This window comes from Octopus bimaculoides, chromosome 6, assembly GCF_046866305.1.
Source record: "Octopus bimaculoides isolate indiv1 chromosome 6, ASM4686630v1, whole genome shotgun sequence".
Taxonomy (NCBI): Eukaryota; Metazoa; Mollusca; class Cephalopoda; order Octopoda; family Octopodidae; genus Octopus; species Octopus bimaculoides.
In genome coordinates, this window is record NC_142933.1 from 39,178,962 (window position 1) to 39,188,961 (window position 10,000).

At 37.1% G+C, this 10,000-nt stretch overlaps 1 protein-coding gene across 4 annotated transcripts in view; it reads left to right on the plus strand.

Moving 5' to 3' along the window:
- The window catches only part of LOC106882558 (uncharacterized), a 213,305-nt gene that overhangs the window by 194,705 nt on the left and 8,600 nt on the right, over window positions 1-10,000 (plus strand). For 2 of the 4 annotated variants that reach the window (XR_008264440.2, XR_016242235.1), the window contains one exon: window positions 7,471-7,628. The exons of the other annotated variants lie outside the window; for them this stretch is intronic. The gene's annotated coding sequence lies outside the window, so the exon portion shown is untranslated. The remainder of the gene's footprint in view (window positions 1-7,470; window positions 7,629-10,000) is intronic. 4 annotated transcript variants of the gene reach the window in all.

Below are 10,000 nucleotides of genomic sequence, written 5' to 3' on the forward strand. Positions count from 1 at the left end.
GGTGAAGACACTCTTGAATTGTGTACTGAGCACTTCACTTATCCATGTGGGATCTGCAGTCAGTGAGCCATTTGGCAGGAATAGGGGTCCTATCTTATACTGTACCGTAGCAGTCTCCTTTGCAAATCTATAGAAAGCCTTGGGGTTTGTTTTTATGCTTTCTACTGCTCTCTTCTCCTTCTCTGCTCTCTCCTTTTCATGGGAGAGTTTAATTTTGTTTTCTATTTCTAACAGTGTTAGTTTTAATTTAGCCCTTTTCCTATCCTCCAGTTCTCTATTTAACTGGTTTGAGATCTTTGTTCTGTGTCTCATAAGGATTTTCCTGTCTCTAGGAATTCTATTGGCATGTTTGCTGGTCTTTCTATATGGCACGTATTTGGTGCATATGTCTTGTATGGTTGACATAAAATGACTTAGTTTGAGGTCATTGTCTTGTATAGAAAGGCTGTCATGCCAGTTTTGATTTCGAATCTCTCTGCGAATTGACTTCCAGTCCGCCCTGTGGAAATTCAGGTTGGATATTGCTTGAGTCCTTCTGGTGGGGTGGGTGTCAGTGGGTTGTCTAGGACCATACATAGTTAATTCTATAATGTTATGATCTGAGAGAGATGTGGGCGTTATTTTCACATTATGGATTAGGCTCACATTGTTTGTGAAGCAGAGATCTAAAATATTGCTTCCCCTGGTTGGTTGGAGTATCACTTGTTCCATGAACAGCATGTTGGATAGTTCTAGCAATGATTTTGCCTGGCTTTGTTCATGCAGTGACATCCCAGAGAGGATGTGACCTTCAGGCCATTTAACATTTCGGAGGTTAAAGTCGCCTAGGAAAAGTATATTGATGTGTTGGTCCAGATTTGTCAGGACCTCTTCTATGCGTCTGAGGCTGTCCTCAAATTTACCTTCCTGCTTTGCGGTATTTGGTGGACGGTATGTTGAGCATACAACTACATCAATTTTTTTTATGTGTACTATTAAAGTATCACATACAGAGTTTGAGTGTGATAGTAGTAGTAGGGGTGTGACATCTTCTCGGATGTACATTGCAACTCCCCCATGACTTCTATCCCTTCTGTCTGTTCGGAGTACGGCATACTCTGGTATATTTATCTCCGCATCTGCTATATTAGGTGTTAGATTCGTTTCGGTAAGCACCATGCATATTGCTTGATTGCATGTTACTAGGTCTTTCAAGGATAAGAACTTGTCTTTGCCGCCTGTTCGTAATAGGCCCCGGATATTCAGTAGGAATATGGGTGTGATATCTGTGCAGGGGTTCTTGGTGTTAGCGGTGGCCATCCCTGATCCATCATCTGTGGTGGTCTTGGACAATGGTTCGTGTGGCGTTGACTCTGTACGCTCTGCATCCACGTTAACTGTTGTACCAGTTTCTGGGCCACGCTTAAAAACCTTGCTGCTCAGCTACTGCAGTTCGTACATATATATGACAGGCTTCTTTCAGTCTCCGTCTTGACAGGCTTCTTTCAGTCTCCGTCTACCAAATCCACTCACAAGGTTTTGGTTGGCCCGAGGCTAAGTATGTATATATATATGTATGTATACATATGTATATGTACATATGTATATATATCGATGCATATATGCATATATATATATATATATATATATATATATATATATATGTATATATATATATATATATGTATATATATATATATATATATATATATATATATATATATGTATATATTTAATTCTTTATTACTCACAAGGGGCTAAACATAGAGGGGACAAATGAGGACAAAGGGACTAAGTTGATTACATCGACACCAGTGCGTAACTGGTACTAATCTAATCAACCCCCGAAAGGATGAAAGGAAAATTCGACATATATGTATATATATATATATATATATATATATATATATATATATATATATATATATATATATATATATATACATATATGTATATGTATATATACATATATGTTGTTGGCACTCCATCGCTTACGACGTCGAGGGTTCCAGTTGATCCGATCAACAGAACAGCCTGCTCGTGAAATTAACGTGCAAGTGGCTGAGCACTCCACAGACACGTGTACCCTTAACGTAGTTCTCGGGGAGATTCAGCGTGACACAGTGTGACAAGGCTGACCCTTTGAACTACAGGCACAACAGAAGTAGGAAGTAAGAGTGAGAGAAAGTTGTGTTGAAAGAGTACAGCAGGGTTCGCCACCATCCACTGCCGGAGCCTCGTGGAGCATTAAATGTCTTCGCCCCATAAACACTCCCAACGCCAGGTCTGGGAATCGAAACCACTATCCTATGACCGCGAGTCCGCTGCCCTAACCACTGGGCCATTGCGCTTTCACACACACATATATATATATATGTATATCCATATATATATATATATATATACATGTGCGTATAAGCATATATATATACATATATATCACGGTGGTGCTCCAGCATGACCACAGCCACTTGGCTGAAACCCATAAATAAATAGGTAAATAAATAAATAAATATATATATATATATATATATATATATATATATATATATATATATATACATATATATGTATATATATACATACATATATGTATGTATATACATAAGTATATGTATACATTAGTATATATCTACATATGTTTATATATACATATGTGTATATATACATATATGTATATATAAACATATGTAGATATATACTAATGTATACATATACTTATGTATATACATACATATATGTGTATATATACATATATATATATATATATATATATATATATATATATATATATACACACACATATATATATATATATATATATATATATATATATATATATATATATACACACACATATATATATATATATATACACATATATATATGTATATATATACAAATATATATATATATACATATATGTGTATGTATATGTATATATACATATATGTATATGTATATATATACATATATATATATATACATATATGTATATATATATGCATATATGTATATATGCGTGTATATATACATATATATATATATATACATATATGTATATATATACATATATATATATATATATATATACATGTATATGTATATATATATATATATATATATATATATATATATATATATGGGAGAATATACAAATAATAACAACAGACGAGGACAGGTGGTGTAAATAACAAAAGTATATATTAGTATGACGCTCGGGAATACGGAAAGTCTTTGACGTTTCGAGCTACGCTCTTCAACAGAAAGAATACGGAGACAAGGAGAAAAACACGGAGAAAAAAAATTGAATAGTCTTCAGTCAACGGTCAATCATAATAATTGCCGATCATAACAATGGCTGACCGGAAGTTAGAAATTCTTATTTCAGGAGAGCTAAGAAAGGGGGAGATAACAAACGGTGATCGGGAACGAGGGGCTGTGTGTGGGAGGTAGAATGCTGGTGATCTTGACGTATGTAGTGTGAAAATGGGGAAGGGAGAAAGTAGTTGGTCAGTTGTAGTGTGTGCGTGGTGTGATGCGAGGGTATTGGTGTGGTGTGCGTGGTGTGATGCGAGGGTATTGGTGTGGTGTGATGTGAGGGTGTTGGGAGGTGGGGAAGGCATGGGTGGAGTGTGGGGTAGAGGTAGGGGTCTGTGGGTAGGGGTGGGTGGTGGGTGTAAGGAATTGGATGGGGTGGAGTGGGAAGGTAGAGTAGGAGTGTGTTGGGGGTGTGGTGGGATGAGCTTATGAGGGGGTGTTGACGAGGAGGGAGAAGGGGAAGGTGGATGTAAGAGAGGGGGAAGATGGGTATGGGAGGGGAGAGGAAGAGAGGAGAGAGGGTGGGTATAAGAGAGGGAAGGTGGATTGAGAGAGGGTGGATTGAGAGAGGGGGAAGGTGGGTATGGGGGGAGAAAGAGAGGAAGAGAAAGAGAGGAAGAGAAAGAGAGGAAGAGAAAGAGAGGAAGAGAAAGAGAGGAAGAGAAAGAGAGTGAGAGAGAGGGAAGAGGGGTATGGGTGGGAGTAAGAGAGGAAGAGAAAGAGAGTGAGAGAAAGGGGAAGAGAGTGAGAGAGTAAGGGTGAGAGAGTAAGAGAGTAAGAGTGTAGAGAGTAGGAGAGTAAGAGTGTCGAGAGTAAGAGTGAAAGAGGGGGGAGTACGAGAGAAGAGAGTGAGAGAGAGTAAGAGAGAGGAGAGAAAGAGTAGGGGTGAAGAGAAGTGGGAGTGGAGAGAAGTATGAAGAGGGGTGAAGAGACGTACAAAGAAGTAGGAGTCGGAGCAGGAGGTGGGGGAGGGGAGAGATGGGTGGTAGGAGGGAGGGTGTGGGAGAGAGACAGGAGGAGGGGGTTAGATGAAGAGTGGAGGGGAGTTGAGCCCATGTGGCGCAAATGAGCGAAGATAGAAGATTAATCCCTGTTCACGGCGCAAACGGGAGTCCGGATGGCCCCTGTGCATGGACAATCCAAACACAGGTAGGTGTTGCCGCAAGGAGTGGCCGGCAGAACGGAAGTGGCGTGACACCGGGGTGTCATTGCCGACGTTGATATCTCGGAGGTGTTCCGCGAATCGGTCGGCCAGGCGGCGCCCCGTTTGTCCGATGTACAGGGATTGGCAGAGAGAGCAGGAGAGGCAATATATGATGTTGGTAGACGTGCAGGTGAAGGAGTCGGTGATGCGATAGGGTCGGTGATGGGTGCTGGTGCGGAGGGTGGTGTTGGAGAGGTAAGGGCAAGTGCGGCAGCGTGGGCGGGAGCAGGGGAACGAGCCAGGTTGGGAGGTTGGGTTATATATATATACATATATGCATATATATGTATATACACATACATGTATATATATGCACATATGTATATATACGTGTATATATACATATATATCTATATATATATATATATATATGTATAGTTCAAAAACACAATAACAAAAAAACAAAAAAACAACAAAGTGAGGACGTGATATGGATAGTATTATTATGTATATATATATATATATATATATATATATATATATATATATATATATATATATATATATATATATATATATACATATTTGCTGAAAGTGTAGCTGCTAGAATAAGAATAGCCTGGGCAAAGTTTAGAGAGCTCTTACCCCTGCTGGCGACACATAACGCATGTGTACGAACAGCCATGCTACATGGCAGTGAAACATGGGCTGTAACTGCTGAGGACATACGTAAGCTCGCAAGGAATGAAGCCAGTATGCTCCGTTGGATGTGTAATGTCAATGTGAATACCCGTCAGAGTGTAAGTATCTTGAGAGAAAAGCTGAACATTAGAAGCATCAGTTGTGGTGTGCAAGAGAGACGATTGCGCTGGTATGGACATGTGGTGAGAATGGATGAGGATAGCTGCGTGAAAAAGTGCCACACCCTAACAGTTGAGGGAACCCGTGGAAGAGGTAGGCCCAGGAAGACCTGGGCTGAGGTGGTGAGGCAAGACCTTCGTACCTTGGGCCTCACCGAGGCGATGACTACTGACCGAGACCTTTGGAAATGTGCTGTGCGTGAGAAGACCCGGCAAGCCAAGTAAGATCGCTGCCAGTGCCCCTGGACTGGTTCTTGTACGGGTGGCACATGAGATGCACCATTTTGAGCGTGGCCGTTGCCAGTACCGCCTGACTGGCTCCCGTAGGATTTTCGAGCGAGATCGTTGCCAGTGCCCCTGGACTGGCTTGTGCGGGTGGCACATAAAAGACACTATTTCGAGCGTGGCCGTTTTCGTGCGGGTGACACGTAAAAGCACCCACCACACTCTCTGAGTGGTTGGCGTTAGGAAGGGCATCCAGCTGTAGAAACTCTGCCAAATTAGATTGGAGCCTGGTGTTGCCATCCGGTTTCACCAGTCCTCAGTCAAATCGTCCAACCCATGCTAGCATGGAAAGCGGAAGTTAAACGATGATGATGATGATGATGATATGTATATATATACATATATATGTATATATACACGCATATATTTGCTGATCCCTTAATTATGTTTATATATATATATATGTATATGTATACATATATGTGTATATATATGCATATACGTATATATATATACACACACACATATGTGTATATGCGTATATATATGTATATATACATATATGTATATATACGTATACACACACACACACACACACATACACACACACACACACACATATATATATATATATATATATATATACGTATATGTATATATGCATACATATATATACATATAAGTACATATATGTATATATACTGTGTACATATATAGTAATTATACATGTATACACATAAACATATACATGCATAGATATATGTATACATATATACATATATATATACATATATATATATATATATTTACCTACATATGTATCCATATGCATATATGTATTGAATGTATCAATTTATGTGTGTTTGAATATATATATGTAATATAATATATAACATCATAAAATATATATTATTCTATAGTCTCTCTCTCTCTCTCTCTCACTCTCTCTCTCACTCTCTCTCTCTCTCTCTCTATATATATATATATACACATATATATTCATATATGCATGCATGCGTACATATACACATCCACACCTTCACATGCAATATTTATATACATATATACGCATGCACAGATATGTATATTAACATATACTTCTGTAAGCGTTCTTAAAATGTTCATAAAATGCAGTACTTAAGGAAACCGTGTTAAATGGGGGTCATTTTATTATAGCATAATATCGGAATATGAGTTTAAGAGTTTATTTTTAACACAGATTAAATTTTATAAACACCTCGAAACAACTAGAAAATTCCAGAGAATCACTCCTGCTCTCCCCTTATACTCGATAACATTAAATTTCCTCTCACATTCTTATGTTACACAGCATGACCAAATATTTTGATGAAATTTGAAAACGGGTTAGAAAACAATTAGAAAATAATATCCATTGTTAATATATACTTATTTAACACTAATCAGTTCTACTTATGAATTCTGCTTACAAGAATGACTGCGATATAGTTCAGAAGATGCAAAGCTGGAATGAAAATCCATGTATTACCTCTTCCGCACATGTAGGGAGACTACATCTAATGCCGTCTACATTTTATAAGTCTTTCCTCAGAAAGCTGGAATCCGTCGTAGGATATCCTGCCCACAGTATTTCCTTCTGTCTTGCTGCTGCGATCCCATTCAAGGTCATTCTCAATAAAGAAATCCAGCCATAAATTTTAGCAATCTTAGTTATGCTGCCCCTGAAGAATTCAGTTGTAAGAAATTTTTGTGCTGTTACTGGCTCTTCGGTTGCGTCTTCAAACTTATTTTAGATGTATTGCAGTGCTAATTTACGCAGCCTTTCAATAGGTAAAAACTGTCACCATGAAACTCTATTAACTATTCCACATCTTCCGCATTGACATTTTGCATTCTCCCTTCATTGGCCAGCTCAACGAAGTCACTGATGACCGCTGGTACTATTTCTTCATAAAATTTCAGGAAAACGTGGGAAGCTGGAGAAATTCTTTGGCTTCCTGAGCGCCTGCTCTTGCAGCTCCTCCAGAAAAACGGATGCTGTGTAGGTTATGCCGCCGTTTGAACCTATCAAACCAAACTCTTAGCTGTGAATGCTTCTGAATTATCTTCTTCTTCTTCTTGTAAGTGTCTAAAGATGCTCCTTGCTTTTTTTACATTATTAGTTGGCTTAATGGCATGTCGCATTCCGTTTCGTCATCCATTCATATAGAAAGCATATTTTTCATTTTTACCCACCAAAATTTACTCCTTGAACAATTCACCTTCTTTGTTGATAACAACGGGGTTGTCATGGCAGAAATCTTTATTTAACCCCATTTATAAGATGATTACATACTTATCTACTTATACAAGACGTTTGCCAGCTTCTAATCGACTAAACGCTTGTGCTTTTACATCCAAATGTCATGCTTTTCCCCGGCACATTAGATGAACTTTCAGCACTTAGAGGCCATTTTCGAATCATGATGGATCAAAAAAAAAAAAAAAATTATTTGAACAATTTAGATGAATGTGGAAGAATGCATGACATTGACTCATAGTTTCCTACATTCTTTCAAAATTTCATTTTCTTATAATATTTGTTCCTTAATAATATTTTCTTGTGAAAAAACAAAAAAACAACAAAAAACAAAAACCTTTCACATTTTTGCGAAGTAAAAGAGACTTCACATGTTCTTTTATGAGATAGCAAGCAGCAAATCAACAAGGAAGGTATTCTAGTTTCTAATCTTTTATCTTTTAATATGTTTTTACTCTTATGCTAATTTTTTGAACAAATTTTATTGTCAAATCACATTAAAGTATCTTTCATTATTGAACGAAGTCGAAGACTCAAGCAATAAGGGAAAGAGTAAAACGCTGCATGCAAGTTTTTGAAAAAGACAAAGACAAATAAAATATGACATATATATATATATATATATATATATATATATATATATATATATATGTCTCTAGGAAGATATGGTTATGCAACTGTGATGTAAGGATATATGAAACAGTTATACGGATGACTATATTAAATTGTTATTTTTCTGTTCTTTGAAATGTATTTTCTTCTGTTCATATGTTATATCCTATTTCACACTAATTTTAACGTTGTAAACTACATTCTGGTTCTTTGTGCATACAATGCCTAACTCATCTTTCTGTATATATATATATATATATATATATATATATATATATATATATATATATATATATATATATATATATATATATATATGCGTGTGTGTGGGTGTGTGTGTGTGTGTGTGTGTATTACGATGTATGTAAACAAAGTTTGCTTTTTTTAGAAGCGCTGAGATGTATTGAAATATACAGATATGGAAATGCTTTATTCTCAAATGCATAGTAATAATGGTGAATAGCATAAATAAGATAGAGCATCCTTATATTGCAGAAAATTTGTTAGCGGCCAGCCATGAGAGTCGAACGCACATCCCTGTGATTACAAACTTTGTTTGTATACATACATCATACTTTCACATATAGCGTCTATAAAAGTTAAATTTATAAGTTGAAAAATTGCAAAAGAATTTGTTAGTGGGCAGTTTAGCTTAAAGAGGCAAAGCACTATGGCTGGTAATCACAGAGATGTGAGTTCGAGTCTCATGGCTGGCCGCTAACAAATTTTTCTGCAATATAAGTATGTTCCATGCTATTCAGCATTATTATTATGCGTTTGAGAATAAAATATTTCCATATCTGTATATATATATATATATATATATATATAGCTCCAAGTTGTGGGAGCGCGACAGGGAAGATCTAAGCTACATGTTTCGCAGCATATCTTCTGATTTAATAATTACTCAACAAGGGTAATCAGCCAGCTACTCAACACGCCGAAGATACCTTAATTATATGGAGGTTACATTGTCGTTTGGGAATCAAAAATTAACGCACCGAAGGTGTAATTTGAAATTGTGAGCTATACGAAAACATTCTCAGCTTATAGATCTCCGGTATGGGAAAAGCCTACAACCTTCGACGCCAAGAAATTATTATTGTTCCTGGACGTTGTTTTTTTATACCTACCACGGTTTGTTCGAAGCTTACACATTTCCTACGGTTAGATTCTTGGATCTTATAATTACATATCGATATATATTACTGATCTATCTCTCTATCTGTCTTTCCGTTTGTCTGTCGTCTGTGTCTCTCTCACAAAACACACACACACACACACACACACACACACACACACACACACACACACACACACACACACACAAACACACACACACAGTGTACTGTCCCGTTATTGGTAAAGAAAAAAGTATTCCATCCAGCGAGAGATAAATATCAAAAATTAAACACAGGGTTTAAATGTGGGCTACTATAAATTACACGCACCGATAGCACAGAAATGGACTGTGCTTACATAGCGTACAGAGTACTATCCCATAATAATTCAGGCTCAGAATGAACATGCTTGTTATCTGAGAAAAAGCAGAGAAGAGCCAGAGAAAATAAAAAGAAAAGA